At 49.7% G+C, this 22,222-nt stretch overlaps 1 protein-coding gene and 1 long non-coding RNA gene across 3 annotated transcripts in view; one reads left to right on the top strand and one right to left on the bottom strand.

Moving 5' to 3' along the window:
- Window positions 1–17,704, top strand: part of LOC143377586 (uncharacterized) — a 96,835-nt gene extending 79,131 nt beyond the window's left edge. Inside the window, exon 4 of the long non-coding RNA XR_013087361.1 lies at window positions 17,468–17,704. This is a non-coding gene — a long non-coding RNA (uncharacterized LOC143377586). The remainder of the gene's footprint in view (window positions 1–17,467) is intronic.
- Vn (membrane-bound neuregulin protein vein) overlaps window positions 1–22,222 on the bottom strand; it is a 276,994-nt gene that overhangs the window by 114,696 nt on the left and 140,076 nt on the right. The window lies entirely within an intron of this gene.

Genomic DNA, 22,222 nt, shown 5'->3' with positions numbered 1-22,222 from the left:
TTTGAAAGAAAAGGTATAAAAAATCAACATGTTTTTTCAATGTTACGATTAGATGAATTATTCGATCAAAACACTTGCATGCTTAACTGAAGATAAATTTATTACGAATATTCCCTGAAAATTTCAAGTGAATCCGATAAAAATTGACTGAGTTATTAATCCGCCCGTTTGAAAAATGCCGTTTCGAGATAATCGCGTTTAAAGTTTTGACAGAAGTTATTTTCTGCAACTCAAAGATCGCAGATTCTCTACCTAGTTCTAAACAATATATAAGCTCATAATCCCTCTTATTAGATACATTTGTGTTCTTAGACATAAAGATTTCGGGCGATTGACGCCAAGTTAACGCTGCCTGTACAAAACCTTCCGTATCTCCCAGAACTTTTCGAGATCCACCATTGTTGAGCTTGAAGAGTTCATTGTCGAGCTCTGGACTTCTGTCACTCCGCACGTGACCTGCACTTGGTTTGACAGTCCGGGCCTAGCCATTTGGGACCCGGTTATTTACAACCGGCTCCGTAGAATAGAGATCGTTGGGCCGAGTCGAGACCGCTTATCTGAGCGAACATAATCAGACGGCGTCGCCGTTCTGTTCGGTTTCGGGAAAATCATAATTTCCCTTTTCGTTTTCTTTTCCGTCGTACAGTTCCACAGCCACCTCCAACCAACAGAATAGTTACAGCCTCTTGTTTAGGACACACCCCTGCAAGGGTTTCGAAGGCTTCGCGAGGCCTCAGGGAACAGCGAAAATTCAGATCGTAGCAAAGACTCAAGCTGGCAACAGCTAACTCGACAAGCTCCATCTACTCAGTATTTCTTTTTTGTTAAATATACCAATTTATTATTGGTATTATATTGGCAAAGCCGTCGAACATTCGCGTACGCAGCAACCATAAAATTGTGCAGATATATTTTGGAAACCCCGAATATTATGAAAATGCCCAAAAAGAAGGATCTGAAGAAAAAATTTTTACAGTGGCTTCCCCCTTTAAAGACGATCGAAGCAGAGGGTCGGCGAAAGACAAATAGAAACTAACAGGGTCGCGAGTCCTGGTCGCTGAACTTTCGCTGCCGTGGCAACTTTACGGAATTGCCGGGCGATTTTTCGACCTGCCTCCGAGACGACAGATATGAAACTTTAGGTATCGTCGACAGAGGGCGAGGGAAGCGACGATGGCGCAATAAACGCCGGCGAAAGAATGCTCCGAAGAATTTAACAAGCCAGCTGATCGATAGACATGTCACCAGGCAAGCAAACGAATTCCAGCTTTGTGACGAGCTCCCGCGGAACCAGCTCTCCCTGCTTTCCTAGCTGAGAATTCTTTTCTTCGTATAATGAACTCGGCTCGTTTGCACGCGAGCAGCTCCTCTTCCTCCAGACTAATATATCGAGGACACCTTGGCACATTGGACGTGCATTATGCTCGACCTGGCCCCCCGTCGCGACTATTCTCAGTCCCGTCGTCGATAATTCAACGAGCTTTCATCAGCCGCCGGAGCGGACGGTTTTTCGACGGGGCTGAGTGGTTGGAATATTTCCAGGGCTCCGCGAGCTCCGTTTAATTCGCGATGTACATAGAAAATTAAACGGGAAGGAATCTCTCGCGGTATCCGATACCCCGACTTAACGAGGGGAAAATAAAAGGAAGCGCGAAGCACCATAGACGAGAATACTCGAAGGAGCCAAAGGGCTTCCATTCACCTTTCGCTTCTAAACGAACCGCGCCTCAAGACTCTCGAACAAAGTACCAGCTGAGATAGAGCCGGGACTTTTGGACTCCTGATTATAAACGGCAGTCACTGTCTTCTACTGGTCCCCCTCCCCGGAATTGTACTCCAGTTTGCCCTGGGAATAAGCAAAGCTGCCACGCCGTAGACTAGGAAGTAATCACGCAACGGAAGTCTCGGACCAAGTGCTTCTGTCAAACGAGAAGAAGCCGCGTTTACGTAATTCCCCTCTCGCCTCCTAGACCCGGGAGAAGGATGACGATCGGTGCGCGGAAGAAGGACACGGGCGCCTCAAAAATAGATGAGAAAGCTCCAGGAATGGGCGCTGGCGCGATGTCTGTCTCGTGTCAATGATCAGGCTATCTGACGCGCCTAGACGCAGTCGGTAGATTTCACTGGCAAGGGGGAAAAAGCGACGAGTAATTTAGTAAAAGATAAACCACCCGACGCGAAGATTGATACGCATCGCGATGGATGGACGGGCCGCGGGTCCCGCCAAGGGATTCCACAAAGTGGATGATAACAGCGTCGTCGAGTCGCGCGGTGCGATAACATCATCCCTGGAGGAATGACATCGCTGGCGAAAAACGGGATACCATTCGCAGTGACGTTATCCTCCCGTTCGATCTGCCGCCGGCCTGTTACGTCGGAGTTCTCGCTCTAATCCTTCGATTTAAGTCCATCAGCCTCCTCCGGCTGCACTGGCTCGATAATTTTTTAAGCAACGGCCAAACAACAGCGCGCAACTTGGAATTTCATCGCGGAAGCTTTTAATACCGCTGGAAGTATCCCGCGGATAGCGCTCGGGGAGCAGATGCGCCCGCTCATCCCCTGGATGCGAAAGTTTCTCCAAAGAACCGACGGTCATTCCGGCGAAAGTTGGGGCTCGCTGGTAACGGTTACCATAAAAATACGCCCCGTCCGGCGGGCCACGAACCGCCATATATTATTTACGAAGCGATCGATGGCTGGACAAGGCGAAACGGAGCGGCATGGGGGCGAAAAAATGGCCGTGGCTCTGGGAAAATCGACCACCGGCACCGGTCGCGATCAGAGCCTCGCCTCTCGCCCGAAGCGTCGTGGCCGAGCGCACGCACGCGCTCGGCCTCGGAGCATCGCTAACGTCGCTAACATCGCGGCCTATAAACACTTGTCGACCGTGTAAACAGCTTGCGCGTTCGTGTATTTGCCAAGAGCGGAGCGGCGAGCGGGCACGCGTGGACACGGCTTCGTAATTTATTGTTACAAGAACCGTGAATCCAGGCGAGAACGCGGCGAGAAGCTCGGCGGCTAAGCCGGCTCCGCGCCGTGATAAATTGAAAGCGTCGATTCTCCCCGGCCTAGCGAAACGATTCCAGCTACGCGACGTGGAAGTTTGCCACGGTTCTCCGCGGAATCGCGCGGTTCCCCGCGGCCGGAACGCCTCGGTCTGCTTTAACAACGAGCCGAGAGACTGTAGTCCGTGGATTTCTGGCAAGAGCCCGGTTTCGAGCGTCGCTCGGGACCATTGTAGCGTTTCAGGGGTTAGCGAGCCTCGTTTTTCAGCCTGGGGCTAGGCTCCCTGAAACGCAGAGTTCTTGGACCGGGGACTAAGCGGACGGTGTCGTCTAGCAGCCTGCAGACGGCGTCTCGTACGATCAACTTCCAATTAGCGGCAGATTTTTTGTGCGCGAACGAAGCTGCAGCCAGCTTCCGAAAAATCTCGAGAGGGACTCGGCTAGGCGGCAGCTCCGCGTTTTGAATGTTTAAAGGCCGCGGCAGTGTTGGTTTTAAGGCGAGCGCCGGGGAGCTGGGCTTTCGATCGATGAAGAGTGGAGGCGCGATAAACGCTGGACAGAAGAGTCGCCCGTAATTTTATTCTCTTTCAGGCGGTTGCACTTTCCTCGGCGCACAGACGCTCCTCTCTTACTCTCTTCTCCTTTTCGGCCTTTCTATTTCGGTTTCCCGTAGATTAGAACCGGTAGCGCGGACCCGGACTATTATTAGGCGACGCAGCTCCCTCCTTCTAGATCGTATTATTTGTTTGACCTCGCTTTCTCGCGCTGCGGCTCGCCGAGCAGCCTCTCTCTAGCTCCTAACGGATCGCGAAGAACCGCTCGGGCTTTGAGAAAGAACACGGGGCACTTCCACGCTCCCGGCGTCCAATGGGGAAACCATTCGGACACCTCGCAACCGGAACGTCCTTAAAGAATCCCGATGCAGGGATAGAGTATTTCTGGGTTCTTTGAGAGCGCTCGGTTGTTCGTGCACAATGCAGGGAAATCGTTGGAGAAGTCGCAGGGGATGGGAGGAAGCAGTCATCGCTAATTTCGTGGGAGCGAAGCTGGAACGACGACGGCGCGACGTCCCTTCGTCGTTGCACCACCCCCTGCCGTGCACACTCCTCGTCAACTCCGACTACCAGGAGTATAAACAGCTCGTGGAATGCCATGGGGAAGCATTAGCAAGTGTTAAGCTAAATAAACACTTCTGTTGGCGAGGCGCGGGGCTGCGTTTACAATGGTAACGAGTGGTGGAAACGAGGAGGGTGGATGGTGGCTCGAGTGCCTCGCGACTAAACTCCTTAACCGATGCTTTTCGCCTCGAGGATAATTCGACGGGGTGCGCGACCGCGGTCGATAGACTTTAACGCTGTTAGACCACCGTTTGCTCGGGCAGCGTTTCTGGGAACAACAAGCGAGCGACAATGTCCTCGTTTGAAGCGAAGCGATGGGTGGCAGGCAGAGGTGCGCGATTCGCGATCAGATCGGAGACTCGAGAGGGCTCGGGCGCGTCCCAGCAGAGTTGGAATAACCTCGTAGAGCCGCGAGGCTGAGCGCCGGAGAAGACCAGGGATTCTCGTCGTTATTTAATGAAGCGATAATTGGTCCCCTTTTGTTCGGTGTGTCGCGAGTTTCCCTTGCCGCGTCTCGCTGCATTAGGGCGGCGCCCCTCGCTAGAGCTTATTACATTATACTGCTGCCGGGCTTCTTTTCCCGCGGCTTCTTTGTCTTTCCTGATAACCTCCTTTCTTATGAATTAATCTCTAAATCGCTGGGGATGGCGCGCCACGCTCGCAGACGTCGCGCTTCCTCGGGGGAAGCGGGCGCGGAAGTTTAATGAGGATACGCTGGGAAATCCGCCGGGAAAGAATCCATCCCTCCTGCGCGCTCAATTTCCCCGCCGCCAACGATAGGAATTCGGAAGGAAATTGCTCGAAAGGGTCACGGTGCATTAGCCAATGTCCAAACGGACTTACGGACGCTGCGTCACCCCCGCCAGCCCCTCTGACAAAATACAAGGGGTTGCGGAAGGGCCGAGTAGTTGAGTCGGGTAGAGGACTTTTTGCACAACGATAGACGTCCACCTGCCACTGCTCGAAGGAGATGTCGTCTGTGAATCTCAGAGGCACGATCTAATCGCCGCAAATTGCCAACACGGAGGTGGAGCACGCGATAGGGGCCTTCGGCGATTAAATTTCCGTCGCGGAGCGGGGCTCGAACGAGAAGGGCTAACCCGATTTGTCGACTGCACGCCGTGACCAATTCTCCGGCGCGTCTCTTAGCTGGCCAGAAAAGGGCTTGCGACCTGTCCCTGTCGCGGATCTCCGTCCTCGTTTCGGTCGCGTCCCCTGCGCCTGCACGCAACGCTAAGTACGCGCTTAATGGCATCAGAGCGCGAACGGCGCCGGGCATTAACACTCTCGCACGCTAATCTCTCCAGCTGCGTCGATCGGGCGATCGAATCTCCCGTGTCTTCGTGTCCTGTAACGTGCAGTTGCGTTGGTTAACGACCGCCGCGTCGCACGATACCTCCAGGGGCTGGCGAGTCTATTCTTCGAGACTCCAATATCTCGAGCAACGAGAGGAGCAAGCAAACTTGCTCGTCTCGCGGTATTTTTCTATCCTCTGTACACAGGCAGGGAAGAAAAGTTTCCACTCCCTTAAAAACAAGTTGGGAAGCTTCAGCGATTTAAGAACAGCCGCCAGCTATGGAATTACGCCGGCAATTCTCCCTGCCGCTTTTTCAATAATCCCCTGATGGGGCAGACGGAGACTCATAGATCAGGAACGAGGCTGGACATAAGAGTTTCTTAGCACGTTTCCGGGCGTCGCGCCTCGAAGCAGGCCGCGCGAAGCGTGTACCGGAGAAATTAGTTGGCGCACGTGATTACCCGCGCAGGCACGCACGCACCCTCCTGCCGGATACTACCCCCGGGGAAGAGACACGATCGTCGGCCCGGCGGTCCCGGGAAATGCACCGGTTGAAACGATAAGGTTGCCTCGCAGCCGGCACGGGAAACGTTGCATTGTTAAAACGCGATCGTGCTGGAAAGACACGGCCCACCGGATGCTGCAACAGGGCGCAACGGCCGAGATACTCGCGGAGCAGGCAAATCTAGGATTACCTACCCCTCCACTTTTTCCTCTATTTTCCACCCCGCGTTTCTAGTCGCCGCTCGCCTCTTACTTTTACTTTCAAATGGCGCCCCGAGGAGTTGTTCCTGGCTCCCGTTACACAGCAAGCACCAGTGCCTTCCTAGTGATTTTTTTACCGCTCGTTCCCGTCCGGCGTTCTCTGTATCCTGCTCGCATCGGTAGAATCGCGCGAGCAACGGGACAGCCGCGGCGAATCGTTGCGTGAACCGTGGACGATCAAAGGCCGCGCTGATATCGTTTCACCGTGGGCTCCCTTTGTGCTCCGGCCGAGTCCCCAACAACCGCGCAAAGTGCACTCGGCTAAAGTGGACGTGGATGGCCGATCGAGACGAAATTAACGAGCCAGGATCCGTGGAGGTCCTGAGACAAGGGAGCACCGTGGCTGCGAGTAATGGCGCGTCCGATCCCAAAGAGAAGACCCGTTCGTTCCGAAAATTTATGTGACTCCGCCGGTGGCTATAGCCGGCTCGCTAAAATCTGCTGGTTTGCTAGGAGGCCCTGCTCCATCGCGGAGATCGTTCCGCCACGCCGGACCAACGATAGATTATTCCACTTACCCTCCTTTCATTTTCGCTCGTCGAACGTTTTAATCTTGCTCGACGACCGGAACCCCTGCGCGGGGATAGTCGCGCGTAAGGAAAGTGGGCGAAAGGCTGCTGCCGATTACAAGAGACGAAATCCCATTCCGCGGGTGAAGTTCATCGGCGTTATTGCTCTCGATCCACGGGCGAACGCGCGACGGAACGAGCGCGCTAATATCGCCGCGTGTCGCGAAACCCTCCGATCGATCGCCGTGCGTTGACGCCCCGGGGGGGAATGGGAGAAAGGGAGAACGTACCTCGAGATCCCTCTCGACTCGCGATTAATTAGAGACGACCGGTCTACATTTTTCCTTTCAGCGAGACGCTTTTAATCAGCCTGACGATTCCAAGCCCCCTCTCTCTCTCCCGCCGGCAGTGTTCCGACGGCTCTTAACCTCCTTGCCGGCCGATCGGCGCTGATTATTAATGGAATTTCATGCGAGAGTGACATTCTTCTGTCCAGCGCCCGGGGGGGGGGGGGGGAACGATATTCCCGTGTCGATTTCACGGCTCGAATAAATTCGCGCGACGTTCCTGGCGAATCTAGAAATACGTGCACCGGTACGTTCATCGATTACACTTTAGAGAGTCAGTCCCAGGAGGAAATTACTTAGAGACGTCCTAACTAACAGTTTAAGGGACGTCTCCGTAACCACTCGCGAGTCCAACACTAAATAATTCGTCGTGGTAATTAAGACCACCGCCCCGTAAACCAAACCGCCCTGCACTCTCGCCAGAGAAGTAGCCGGGGTGGAAACTGCCGGGAATGGCGAGCAGATCCGAAATAACAAGCTGCATTCCTGCGAAAACACGGCTGGAAGACGGATCGCCAACTCTGGGCACGGGCAGCAATCTCGGCGGTTCCCATCATCTTCGGATAAGCGGGAATCGCCCCGGGGCGATGTTTTTCTTCGGGTTGGATTGTTTCGGTGGCAGAAACTTCTTGGCGATCCTGTCAAATTGTTGTTCCCCGCGATGGGATAGTCCGCGCGGGCCCGCGAGCCGGCCAAGTAGAAGCGCTCGCGCTATGGTCAGACACGCGGCGTCAGCTTGTCCCCGGGACCTCGAGGATCGGTCTCGCGGTTTCCCTCCGTTTCTTAATCCCTCTCCACCGCGTGGATCTGCTTCTCCGCTCACTTCAATCGACTCGAGCACTCCGGGACGGGAATATAATGGATTCGCTCGGCGCGCCGCAGTTCCCCGACTGCACTCGACCTTTTAAATCGAGGCGGTGTCCCAAGGCAGTTACAATGGAGGGTCGCGAGCTTCTCGAGCGTCAATGCGCGCTAGTAGCTTCGAGGAACTTTCCTCCTTTCATCCCGAACACGCCCATCCATCTTCCGATACCTCTCGCGAGACGTGCGCGAGGCTCGCGCTTATCTACGCTCTCGTTTTCGAAAGAAACCGATGAAAGGGAGAGCTGTCTGCCCGCAGGATGAACGGCGCGGGTGCGAGACCCCGTAGGATTCGCTGCTCTCTATGGTACGAGGCTCTGTGTCGAAAATCAGTGGCGGTGCGGCGCGACAGAAATTCATCTGGCCGGCAACGAGGGTCGGGAGTGAAATATACCGGAGCTTAAGACCAGTCTACGATCGGGTTTCAGCGTCGTGTTTCCCGCCGCGATTTTCTTGCAACAGTGTTTCTGCGGGCGAGCGTCCCGACCGGCAGCAAGCTGCCGCTGAGGTATTTCTAATTTAAACGTAGCCAGGCAAAGAATAGGAAAAGGCTAGTCTCGCGCGTTTCCAGCATTAAGGCAGCGTGCGCACTGGCTGCGAGCGCCGTGGAACGCGGTGGGCGGAGAGCAGCTCCACCGGTGCCGAAAGAAACGACTCTGCGTCGCGATCGAACGTAACAAGAAACTCTAGAACGCTCCCTTCGCTTTTTCCGCTCGCCTCTGTCTCGAAACCGTGCGCGCACTTTTAGGGTCGCCTGAAATTGCGTTTCTTTCGGCGAACGGTGGCTGGGAACACCGCCACCCCGTAATTTATTACGAATGATAGCAGAGCTTTCAAGCAGTGACGTTTCAGGGGAATAGCTTAGGAAAGAAATTTTCCGATCTCTTTCTGGCCGAGTTATTCCCGCCGAAGCGTCGAGCGAGGAGACGCGGAACAGCCATTACGATTTCAAAAATGCACCCGATATCGAGTGGCGAGACGTATCTGCGCGAATAAATTCCACGCCGCGGGCGAATTCGCGGTGGAATCCATTCTTTTCGATTTCTCAGCTGACGGCGCGCGGAATATCTCCGCTGGGGAGATTTCTGGACGCGATGCGACGCCCGGCGAATCCCCCCGGGTTACGGTGGCTTCTTTGAGACGTGGCGAAACACGCGAGACGTCGCTCCCTCGACGCGACATCGCAGAACCGCGGGCGGCTCGGTTTAAGTCGGTTCGCGTCCCAATTAAAGTACAACGCTTTCATCGACGTTCCAGCCCCTCCCTATCAGCGCGTTCCACATGCGCGAAATCGGTAAGTCAGTGGTCGAATCGAAGGCAAACAATCGGCTTCCCGGTATCGCCGGTTGCGCAAAAAATGAACAGGGGATAGAACGAAAGGAGTTCTTGTTTGCCTTCTTCTCGCTGGCGGTCCAATATCGATGCACCACCGTCGCGGATATGGGGCCGCGCGGCATCGATATTGGTCTCGCAGCGCGTATCGGCAAACATTGCCCTTAATAATAAATATAATCTAGCTTTTTATTACTCGCATGAAACGCGGGGGAATGATCGCTATTCTCTACGACCGGCGATTCTCCCCGCGAAAAGAGCATTTCACGTCCACGTATCTCGCGTTGAAATTTTCCAATTTCTCCGATCATTTGCCAGCGAATAGGGTAAGCAGGCCAGTAGATGGACGGTTTAGCGGATTCCGATGTTTACAGCAAGGTGTTTCTTAGAAATATCTTCTTTTTTCTTTAATTCTTTATTGCACAGTAGACTTTACAATAGAAAACATATAAAAAAGCGAGAAAGAGAAATAGGAAAAAGAAAAAGAATTGTTAGATTTGAATAGCACATATAACACTAGGGGAGTGCAAAAGGCGAGGTACAGCTGTCAGCTGTTATTAACCTTACCATTTAAAGCTAATTAAAACTAAAACTAACACAATAGAGTACACGAAAAGTAAATGTAGACGACCAAATATCATAATCAAATGTAAGAACTAACATCATATGCGTGTAGTTGGAAAATGACAAAAGTAAAAGTTAATAATTAATTGTTAATGCTGATTAGCAAAAAATAGTGTCACTGCATCTGTTGTATTAGAAAAAAAATCAAAAGCATTGCACGTAAAAATGTATAAATTTAAAGAAAAAAAGTACTATAAGTAAAAAAATGAATGTGTTTAAGTATAAAATGATGAAAATTCTACTCATAGCGCGTATCACCAGTAAATGGACTATAGGGCTAGTAGGTGGACAGTTTAGAAACAATAGATGGACGGGTGTCTAGCTAGACGTATAAAAGGCTTATTAGCTACGGTAGTGACCTAGATTAAGGCATTTTTCGTTACAATATAGTTTATTTCATCAAAATTAAAAACGTATGCAGTCTTCACTGTTCGAAAACTGTGCAACAGATTATAGCCCCAGAGTGCAAATAAAGTGTGGTTATATCTATCCTAAAGTCATCAGACGTCTTGGATCGTGTAGGACTGTTCCGATTTGACATGTAACTTTTTTAACATTTTCGTAGTGGCACAAAGTAAAAATATATATCCATATAGTTATTTTTGAAATCCCATGATCTATGCAGTTAATTTTTTGTTATGAAAAAAAGTGTTTTTAATTTTGTTTTAATTTATCAGAAGTATGTCTTTATTATATACTTAAATAAACTAAGAAAATGATGTCCTTACGAATGCGATAAGCTTCTTTTTACATGTCCCACATTCTAACATAAAACGTCTGGTCACTTTAGTCTATGTTTTATAAAACAACAAACGTTTTTTTCCTACAAAATAAGAAAACCGATAATATAGATTAAAACTCTAGTTCTTTCAATATTAACGATTAACCAACGATTCGTCCATCTACTGGCCTGCCTACCCTAAACGGAGGAGAAGTGTCGAGAAAGCTCGTTCGTCGTTCGTCCAGCGTTCCGCAGTGTTTCGATTACGGAAATGGCTGCGAAGCGAGAAGTTACACTCTCCAGACAGCTCGGCAGTGCTCGCGAGCCCGTTCGCCTGGAAGTAACGTTCCAAGAACCGGGAATCGACGGAGCGCGTCACGAGCCAGCGCCCCCAGTGCGATCTCGCGTTCCTTGAACGCGTGCGAAGTGCAGGCACGCGGTTCAGCTCCGAACGAACGCAGAAAATTACCTGCCGCTCTCCGCTTATTTATCGTGCTCCGTTCTCTAATAGACCACCGTTCTGGCGAACAAGGGGGCCGAAGATTAAGCTGTACTCGGGCTGCTCTCGGGGCCGGAAATTACAGGAATCGCGTTTACGGATGCTAATTCGAACGCCGCCGTGGAGAAAGGGCGATATTTGTCGGATCAGGGCGGTCGGATAGCGACAATATTGCGGAGGCATCGCGAAACACGAGTGTCGCGGTGATCGATCGCGACGGTACTCCGAGCGGCTAGGAATCGTCGGGTAAGCCCGACCGCTGGGAATTGCGAAGTTGCCGCGCGGAATTACGTGCTGGATTCCGAGCGTCGGAAATTCCGTCGTTACAGCGCGCCAAAATCGTCGTCAAATTCGTCCCGGAGGGAAAGCCGCGTTCTGGGCGGCCTGGAAATCGTTGTAAAATTCGAACGGTGAACTGGTGTATTCGGGGGCGATCGTCGCCGCCAGTGCGAGTCCCAACGAAAGGAAGGAAGGAAGTAAGGGTAGGAGAGGATCGAACGGAGGGCCCCAGAAGCGTGCTGGAGTCGATTTCCAGGCGTCGACGAGCACCGTTCGTCACTGTCGTCGAAGGGGAGCGGTATTATCGTGGGGTGCGAGGCTGAGAGGCGGCAGGTAAGTGGCGTCTGCAATGTGTAAGTTCGTTCGTTCGGAAGTAACGCTCCAGCGGAGTGAACGGAGAGGCTGACTGAGAACTACGGCGGGAAACAATACGCCAGTGGAGCAACCAACGTCTACCGACGATCCCTGGGAGCAGCCGTTAGCGCGCGAAGCCGCTGAGAGGCTCGAGACATGCCGTTTCTATGGCTCACGCGAGACGCCGTAGTTTCGAGCCGAACGCACGATATGGGACGGCGCACTTTACGCGATCGTGTGTCATGGAGACGCACCTCGCGCGTGCTTGCGTCTTGAGAGTTGCGTGGCGGCGAGGGATGGCTCGACCGACTTCTAATAATTTGCAGTGGCTTCGATCAGGGGAAACAGGGCTCGCAAAGTGATCGCGAGCCCGCCTCCTCGCAGGCCTTTCGACGGATTAGGGTGGCAGGAGGGAAAGGGTAAGCCGCGCAGAGTGTGTGGGCCGTCCGGGTTTCCCTAACGCGAAGTGGCACCTTCTAAACTCGAAAACGCAAAAGAGGCCGGAAAGGGAGGGTTGGATAGGCAGGTCGGGGTCGTGAATCGGTGAAGAGTAGCAGGTCGACGGGTGGCGGTGGGCGAAAGAGAAGATGCGGTGGCAAGAAGCAGGCGCGCTGCAACATACGGGGGAAAGAGGGCCGGGGGAAGAAGTAGGAGGACCGAGTGTTTGCCTAGCCGGGGCACGAACCCCGTAAATAGAATCCCATTAAAGCCTTGACGCGTTGCCGCTCATCCTCCTCTCCTGCAGGTATATACGAGGGAACGTACGTGTACGAGTAGGCGAGGAGAAGAGGTGTAGAAGAGTGGAGGAGAAGAGGAGAAGATCTTAGGCACCTGCACACAGTCTGGCCCCAAGAGCCTCGGGGGTGCCGCGTAGGCCGAATAATGTCAGCCACCTTCGGGAGGAAAGCCCGACGGAATCGAAAGTGCCGAATCCTCTCGGTTCTTCTACTCCTCTGCTCCTCCGCTCGAACGACGCGTCGGCGTCGTCCCAATTTCTTCGCGTCTTCTTCGATTTACCTACTCGACGAGCTGTTCCAGTCGATCATCCCCCTCTTGGCGATCGGCTACATTCCCCGTGGCGATTTTTTCACAATTCCTTCTACTTTCAGAGCCCCTCGCCCTCACCTACCCACCCATCTTTAGTCACCCGTTTTCCCCAATCCTCGCCAGTCGTATTCCATTCCGTTCACCACCCCCTGTGTTTCTTCTTTTCAATCCCTCTCCCCCTGTTCCTATTTGTTTAGCGATCTATTCCTCCGTTTGCTCCGTTCTCGTGTTCGCCCCGTCCCACCCCCGTCAACCCCCTCAGACGCTTCTTTCGAGAGCTTCTTCGCTGCACAGCTCGATCCCCAGAGGATCCGCAGACTCGGATGTATGTGCGTTCGTTTCGGACCACGTTACACCCGACGACGAGCATCCCCGTCGCTGGAAATTGATCGATCGCCTTGGGGATGTTTCTCCCCACGGGCAGTCGTCGCGATCCTCGCCCCCCCCCCCCTGCCACGGAACACTCGCGGGCTTTCCAGCCCATATATCTAGCCTGGACTCTTCCGTCGAGTTTCTGACTAATTTGACGTGGCTGCGCTCTGCAGATAACGCCGTGACGGGGTGCGTTGCAAACGAGAGTATAATTCCAAATACTCTGGGACTCAGCATAGAATTTCAACCGCTACCCCCGGATAAGTATCGCGCGAAACTTACGTTTCGCTGATATAGAACGCTGTCGATCAATGTTTCTTTCAAAAGTTCCTCCCTCAACTCGCCGAAACGGAGACGTGGCTCGAGGGGAGGGCGTTAAAATTTCAGGGAACTCCAGACTTCGGAGTCACGTTTGTCTCGAAACGAGTGGCCCCGTCGGAAATGGCTTAGTCAGGCTTTAAACGGGACAGAGGTGGATGAAAGTTCAACCCTTGCTTCGCTAAATAGTATTACGTATTAAGGGGTCATGCTCAGTCAAGAGGCCGAAAAAAGGGTGGTCTTTGGAAATTTTTTACTCAAAAGCTATAAGACATTTTTCAAAAAAACTTTTTTCCTTCCAAGGATTGCATCTAGTACCGTGCATCGTAATTTTTTTATTTATAAATACTTATCAATAACTAAGTTATTGTCCATCACTCGAAGGTTCTGTAAAAGAAAAGGCTTCTGCGGTGACCACTGTTGCTCGAAAGTCGATCATCTAAAATAAAAAATTCAAAAGAATTTACTTAGTATATTATATTATTTAGTATTTGAACGAAGGATTTTTTTATCCGATGCTTAGTTTTCTTTTAATTGACGAAAATCAGGCAAGATTTATGATAAAAATTGAAACTTTTACTTTAAACATCAGCCATTCTTTCCCAAATCAATATTTCGAAAAATCCTTCGTTCAAATACTAGATAATATAATATAATAAGTAAATTCTTTTGAATTTTTTATTTTAGATGATCGACTTTCGAGCAGCAATGGTCACCGCAGAAGCCTTTTTTAAAGAGAATCTTCGAGTGATGGACAATAACTTAGTTATTGCTAAATATTTTTAAATAAAAAAATTACGATGCACGGTACTAGATGCAATCCTTAAAAGGAAAAAAGATTTTTTAAGAAATGTGTTATAGCTTTTGAGTAAAAAATTTCCAAAGACCACCCATTTTTCAGCCTCCTGACTGAGCATGACCCCTTAATGGAGACGTCAGCCTCGTCGCGTAAACCAGCGTCCGAGTGGCGGTTACAAACGCTAACCCCCCGATAATTTCATCGTGCGTTAAGTAGTTTGTTTCACACGCAGCGAGAGGCACGGAACTAATTCCCCTGGCATTATTCATCGAGTTCTTTCCGCGCTTCTTAATCCACGGCTGACGCGATCGAGCCTCAATAATTCCACCCCCGTTTCGTTCCTCCCTGTCTTCAAATTCTCCTCCGGCCGTGTTCCCTTCACAGTACGGCTCAGATTAGGAGCATCGCCGAGGCGAGTAACGCTCAACGGCACCGCCTGTTTTCCAATCGTAGCCGGAAACGAGCAACGGAATCACCGAGCGTCCCGCTGCGACAACCGAGTCGCTGGAGAAGTGCCTCGGCTCGGACTGCTGCGTGGCGTTCGACTTGAAATTGGGAGAACGGTCCGGGTTAGAGGCGGAAAAGACGCTTGCCCGTATAATTCCGCACTAAACGGAGTTACGTAACGGGAGGGCCGTGCAGTTTCGCCTATCGTCTCGGCTATCGCGCGCTTTTATCCGTTATTCCCGCGATGCGGCGATAGCTGGCCCGAGATTCGGCACGGGTGGCGCGTTCGCCGACGCGGAATGGCCGATCGACGGAGGCCGCGTATGGGCTGAAGGGCCAAAGGGTCGGGGAATGAAACAGCCGGGCACGATCGTTTCTGGCAAGAAATCCGCCGCACGCCGCTGCCAAATCGAATTCCATCGGGTGGGGGGGGAACACCGCGAGCGGGACGAGAATCGCGCTGTCTGCCGAGAATTCCGGAAAAAGCGAAGGGTTAAAGGGGCGCGGGAACAGGGGGGCGGGGAAGACGAACGGAGCACGGTCCAAGACAAAGGGGCAACTTCGGAGTTTCGTGAGTAACGACAATGAGGTGCAAGGAACCGTGAGCTGAAGATCGTGCTACGCTGCAACGATCTCGCGCTGCGCCAGCGGATAAGTCTCGTCATTGGGAATCAGGTAAACGGTTACTTTCCCAGAGGAATCGTTCATTGCCGAGATCGGGGGAGACTCGCCCCCAGAAAAAAAATAATTCGTAACCTAACTGTCTCATTTCTCACCCCAGAAGTCAACCCTGTGTACTTCCTCGTGGTCCAACGAGTGGTCAATTATTTTTATCCACAGCGAATCTTAACGAAGTCTCCGCCACCTTTCCTCTTTACAATTGTGGCACAGTTGGGCGCGCTCGATCAATCTCTCCCCTGTACACACTGTAAGTTTTTCGTCTCGTTATGGACCCTCGTCAGTAATCGCCTATCGATTGCAATTCGCGGACACGCTAGCGATTAGCGAGCAATTAGAGAAACGCCGGTAGAATATCGATGGAGTTTAGACGCGCGTCATTTTGCGGCCGACTCATCGAAATTTGTCGCGCGTAAACCTTCCATCGGGATCATTAACCGTTATTAGTTTGCTGAATTCATATTCAAGGGGGCGTTTCGCGTCCGGGAAATAACGAGTGGTCGATCGACGATTACACGATTGCACCGCGGAGAATATTCATTAAGAGCCGCGCGGCAACCGGGGATTTATTAGTTAACGGCGGCAAACTATCGGCCGCTGCGAGTCGCCGAAATGCTTCGGTAGCTTTCGAGGGACAGAGTTGGCAGTGTCGGACATGCAAAAATTAGGTGCGAAAGCGGGCCTGCTTTTCAGGCTTTTGTCCACTCGGCTTTCCGTTCCGTTTTGTTTTTAACAAAGTGTCACTCAAAGGGGGCACACAGGGGAATCGCGGGAGCTGGCTGGCGGAACGCCAATTTTGCAGCTCGTCGATAGGACACTTGACGCGCGATAAGTGCACTCGCGTTGCACGCCAGGCGGCGTCAATGAAAACTCGCGGCGCCGCTATTATCAGCGAGAACGCGGTTACGTGCAAGCGCTTTCGACAGATAACGGGGATACGTTTCCGCGTATTTATGCACTCGCGAGCCATCCAACCCCCGCGAAACGTTCCTTCGTACCGGGGTGGTGCGTGTGCGCGTCGGAACTGTGCTGGGTCCCTTCGTTTCACTCGACCCACGCGAATATCTTTGAGACTGCTTAATGGAGCTCGTAACGTTTCTTGAACGGTAGATCTATTCTAAATGAATACTGTACAGATTCTTACCGGTGATGTAACTTCTTTGCAACCCAAGTGGCTATAGTGAGATATTACTGTCTTGAATCGTGAAAAAGGTAAAAATGATGGACAACGTTCTGGCGCAGAATGTATCATCATAAATCTGACGGCAGGAAATAAAGTCGCAGAGGTGATCACCGGGTCCGGGAATCTCTGAAATGATCTTCCGTGGACGGTGCATAATTCACGAGCGCGCCGAAATATTCCAGCCACTTCCGGGCGCTTTATATTCCATGCATCAGTAACAATGCGCGACGACGCGACGGTTTATTACCAACCGGACCAGCGGGTCTCGCGCTCGATTCCCACTCGACTCGTTCTCGATGAATCCGATTCCCTTGGTCCCTGACCCCTGCCCCCGATCAGACCCGGTCGCGATTAATCCGAGGCGTGCACCGGTTCCAGGCCATCCTCCTCCCCGCGGACATGAACGAAATTACCCCTCGGAGGGGTAAGTCTCGTGATTCTGAAATATGCATTGCCTATTCGGGCCGAGGACCGTGATCGTCTCGAGCCATTTCCATATCCGGCGACGGCGGCGGTGCCTGGCGCTGGCCGAACAAGATCGACTGGGAAACAAACGGGGTGCTTCGTCGATGCGAAAAGGCCGAGGGGTTGGGAGTACAAATTCCCGATAAGAATCCGACGACGCCTGGGAGGGGTGACAGCCGAAACGGCGAGGAAATAAAATTACAAGAGGGGGAAAAAAAGGTCGAGGGTGGAGAGGAAGGGAGACGGGGCTCGTGTTCCTTGAAATACGACTCCTTGTACCCTGGCACCGTCCGCATCGGCAATGGCGCGAGTTTAATTCGGTCGTCGTTTATTTAAATCGCCCATTCTCCCCGCTCCGCAATGCCGTGCTTTGCGACGATGGGTGCGAGGGTAAGTGAGCGTCATTTCAACGTGTAACTAATCATGTACGGTTTGTGGTGTTTTCAGAGATTCAAGTGTCGGCTGAGGATGAAGTCCCGCTGGATCCAAGATGAACGTGTTGAACCTCAACAGCGAGAAGAGACAGCCTTTCGCAGCTCAGTCAAACCGAAAAGACGAGAAATCATGGAGATTAACGACAGCTAATTGAAGAGATTAGAATGCGGGCTGCTCCATTAATACATCGGCCCACTTTGATGGATAATGCAGAAGGCCTAGATCCGGAACATTATTACGATGTGTGTTTTGATATACACGATGAATGTATCAATGGTAACGTGAAGTAAAAGGTCTTTAAAGTGAAATGAACTACTTTTCTGGTAATTACATCTGTTTATTTCGAATAATTCCATACTGCTGTTTGGTATTACATTCCTTACAATATGTGTCATTTAAGATACTCGTAAAGCTCCCAGTACTGACACTGCTCAAACTATTCATACTTTTTATACTTATTGTACTCACTCACAATACTATTCACGCTAAACAGTACACACAACCCACATTACATTTCACACATTACACTTCACACGCACATTTCGCACATCACACATTCACTTCACACTTCATAGTCACACTTCACACATCTCATTTCATACTCACACTTCATAGTCGCACATCACAGTTCATACTCATACTTTACACGTCACAGTATCACACTCCACAAATTCATACATAACAACATCACACACCACAACATCACACATCGCACTATACTTATCATTTACATTGCTCTAATCTTAAGAACTAATCGCTTCATGATAGCGAATATGGTAAGTATTTAGATAAGTTATTGAGCATCCCGTGAAAACGCAACAAAGTTGCGAAAGACAAAAGTTTTCAACATTGTTGCAAATGAAATTGGGGTGTTCGAAGAATAAAATCCCGGTGTGCAACTTTGTGCGTTCTCGCGAGAAGCCGAATCTCGGATTGCAACTTCGTTGCAGGTGCAATAATCGCGCAATGGTATTCGGAAGAGGCCGGTTTTCAGTTGCTGCACTTGCAAGAGAAGTTGCGTGGCCGAAAGTTTGCTTTTTGTGGGAAAAAACAAGTTTATTTTGGTTTGTCGGCTAGTTAAAAATTCTGAATTCGTGGGAAACCAATTGTGGACTATGAAGTGAAGAGCTGCGCCTTTGGAAGACCTCTTGAAACCACTGCGCCACTGCGTTAACTAATTCTCCGTCTTCCATTTACTCTCCAGAGACATTACTTTGCGCCACCTCCTTCGAAGTCATGTTATCCTGTTATGAAGCTCAAATTTTGTGCGTTTCGAAATATCCCAAATTTCAGCGAAACTTCTGCTTCAAATAGTTCTCCGTCTTCGATTTGCTGTCCAGAGACATTACTTTGCGCCACCTCCTTCGAAGTCATGTTATCCTGTTATGAAGCTCAAACTTTGTGCGTTCTGATAATTTATGCCAGGTTTTGGCCAATATGTATCAGGAGAACATGAAACCGCAAAAAGGTATCCTAAATTTCAGCGAAACTTCTGCTTCAAATAGTTCTCCGTCTTCGATTTGCTGTCCAGAGACATTACTTTGCGCCACCTCCTTCGAAGTCATATTATCCTGTTACAAAGCCCAAATTTTGTGCATTCTGAAAATTTATGCCAGGTTTTGGCCAATATGTATCAGGAGAACATGAGGCGGCAAGAAGGTATCCTAAATTTCAGCGAAACTTCAGCTTCAAATAGTTCTCCGTCTTCCATTTACTTTCCGGAGACATTACTTTGCGCCACCTCCTTCGTAGTCATGTTATCCTGTTATGAAGCTCAAATTTTGTGCGTTCCGAAATATCCCAAATTTCAGCGAAACTTCTGCTTCAAATAGTTCTCCGTCTTCAATTTGCTGTCCAGAGACATTACTTTGCGCCACCTCCTTCGAAGTCATGTTATCCTGTTATGAAGCTCAAACTTTGTGCCTTCTGATAATTTGTGCCAGGTTTTGGCCAATATGTATCAGGAGAACATGAGGCCGCAAAAAGGTATCCTAAATTTCAGCGAAACTTCAGCTTCAAATAGTTCTCCGTCTTTCATTTACTCTCCGGAGACATTACTTTGCGCCACCTCCTTCGTAGTCATGTTATCCTGTTATGAAGCTCAAATTTTGTGCGTTCCGAAATATCCCAAATTTCAGCGAAACTTCTGCTTCAAATAGTTCTCCGTCTTCAATTTGCTGTCCAGAGACATTACGTTGCGCCACCTCCTTGGAAATCATGTTATCCTGTTATGAAGCTCAAACTTTGTGCGTTCTGATAATTTATGCCAGGTTTTGGCCAATATGTATCAGGAGGACATGAGGCCGCAAAAACGTATCCTAAATTTCAGCGAAACTTCAGCTTCAAATAGTTCTCCGTCTTCCATTTACTTTCCGGAGACATTACATTGCGCCACCTCCTTCGTAGTCATGTTATCCTGTTATGAAGCTCAAATTTTGTGCGTTCCGAAATATCCCAAATTTCAGCGAAACTTCTGCTTCAAATAGTTCTCCGTCTTCAATTTGCTGTCCAGAGACATTACTTTGCGCCACCTCCTTCGAAGTCATGTTATCCTGTTATGAAGCTCAAACTTTGTGCCTTCTGATAATTTGTGCCAGGTTTTGGCCAATATGTATCAGGAGAACATGAGGCCGCAAAAAGGTATCCTAAATTTCAGCGAAACTTCAGCTTCAAATAGTTCTCCGTCTTTCATTTACTCTCCGGAGACATTACTTTGCGCCACCTCCTTCGTAGTCATGTTATCCTGTTATGAAGCTCAAATTTTGTGCGTTCCGAAATATCCCAAATTTCAGCGAAACTTCTGCTTCAAATAGTTCTCCGTCTTCAATTTGCTGTCCAGAGACATTACGTTGCGCCACCTCCTTGGAAATCATGTTATCCTGTTATGAAGCTCAAACTTTGTGCGTTCTGATAATTTATGCCAGGTTTTGGCCAATATGTATCAGGAGGACATGAGGCCGCAAAAACGTATCCTAAATTTCAGCGAAACTTCAGCTTCAAATAGTTCTCCGTCTTCCATTTACTTTCCGGAGACATTACTTTGCGCCACCTCCTTCGTAGTCATGTTATCCTGTTATGAAGCTCAAATTTTGTGCGTTCCGAAATATCCTAAATTTCAGCCAAACTTCTGCTTCATATAGTTCTCCGTCTTCGATTTGCTGTCCAGAGACATTACTTTGCGCCACCTCCTTCGAAGTCATGTTATCCTGTTATGAAGCTCAAACTTTGTGCGTTTCGAAATATCCCAAATTTCAGCGAAACTTCTGCTTCAAATAGTTCTCCGTCTTCAATTTGCTGTCCAGAGACATTACTTTGCGCCACCTCCTTCGAAGTCATGTTATCCTGTTATGAAGCTCAAACTTTGTGCGTTTCGAAATATCCCAAATTTCAGCGAAACTTCTGCTTCAAATAGTTCTCCGTCTTCAATTTGCTGTCCAGAGACATTACTTTGCGCCACCTCCTTCGAAGTCATGTTATCCTGTTATGAAGCTCAAACTTTGTGCCTTCTGATAATTTGTGCCAGGTTTTGGCCAATATGTATCAGGAGAACATGAGGCCGCAAAAAGGTATCCTAAATTTCAGCGAAACTTCAGCTTCATATAGTTCTCCGTCTTCGATTTGCTGTCCAGAGACATTACTTTGCGCCACCTCCTTCGAAGTCATGTTATCCTGTTATGAAGCTCAAACTTTGTGCCTTGTGATAATTTATGCCAGGTTTTGGCCAATATGTATCAGGAGAACATGAGGCCGCAAAAAGGTATCCTAAATTTCAGCGAAACTTCAGCTTCAAATAGTTCTACGTCTTCCATTTACTCTCCGGAGACATTACTTTGCGCCACCTCCTTCGTAGTCATGTTATCCTGTTATGAAGCTCAAATTTTGTGCATTTGGAAATATCCTAAATTTCAGCGAAACTTCTGCTTCAACTAGTTCTCCGTCTTCAATTTGCTGTCCAGAGACATTACTTTGCGCCACCTCCTTGGAAATCATGTTATCCTGTTATGAAACTCAAACTTTGTGCCTTCTGATAATTTATGCCAGGTTTTGGCCAATATGTATCAGGAGAACACGAGGCCGCAAAAAGGTATCCTAAATTTCAGCGAAACTTCTGCTTCAAATAGTTCTCCGTCTTCGATTTGCTGTCCAGAGACATTACTTTGCGCCACCTCCTTCGAAGTCATGTTATCCTGTTATGAAGCTCAAACTTTGTGCCTTTCGAAATATCCCAAATTTCAGCGAAACTTCAGCTTCAAATAGTTCTCCGTCTTCCATTTACTTTGCGGAGACATTACTTTGCGCCACCTCCTTCGTAGTCATGTTATCCTGTTATGAAGCTCAAATTTTGTGCGTTCCGAAATATCCCAAATTTCAGCGAAACTTCTGCTTCAAATAGTTCTCCGTCTTCGATTTGCTGTCCAGAGACATTACTTTGCGCCACCTCCTTCGAAGTCATGTTATCCTGTTATGAAGCTCAAACTTTGTGCGTTCTGATAATTTATGCCAGGTTTTGGCCAATATGTATCAGGAGGACATGAGGCCGCAAAAAGGTATCCTAAATTTCAGCGAAACTTCAGCTTCAAATAGTTCTCCGTCTTCCATTTACTTTCCGGAGACATTACTTTGCGCCACCTCCTTCGTAGTCATGTTATCCTGTTATGAAGCTCAAATTTTGTGCGTTCCGAAATATCCCAAATTTCAGCGAAACTTCTGCTTCAAATAGTTCTCCGTCTTCAATTTGCTGTCCAGAGACATTACTTTGCGCCACCT

The sequence above is a fragment of the Andrena cerasifolii genome, chromosome 16, assembly GCF_050908995.1.
Source record: "Andrena cerasifolii isolate SP2316 chromosome 16, iyAndCera1_principal, whole genome shotgun sequence".
Classification (NCBI taxonomy): Eukaryota; Metazoa; Arthropoda; class Insecta; order Hymenoptera; family Andrenidae; genus Andrena; species Andrena cerasifolii.
The sequence above is the reverse complement of the archived record's forward strand: the minus strand, read 5'-3'. Positions and strand labels throughout refer to the sequence as shown.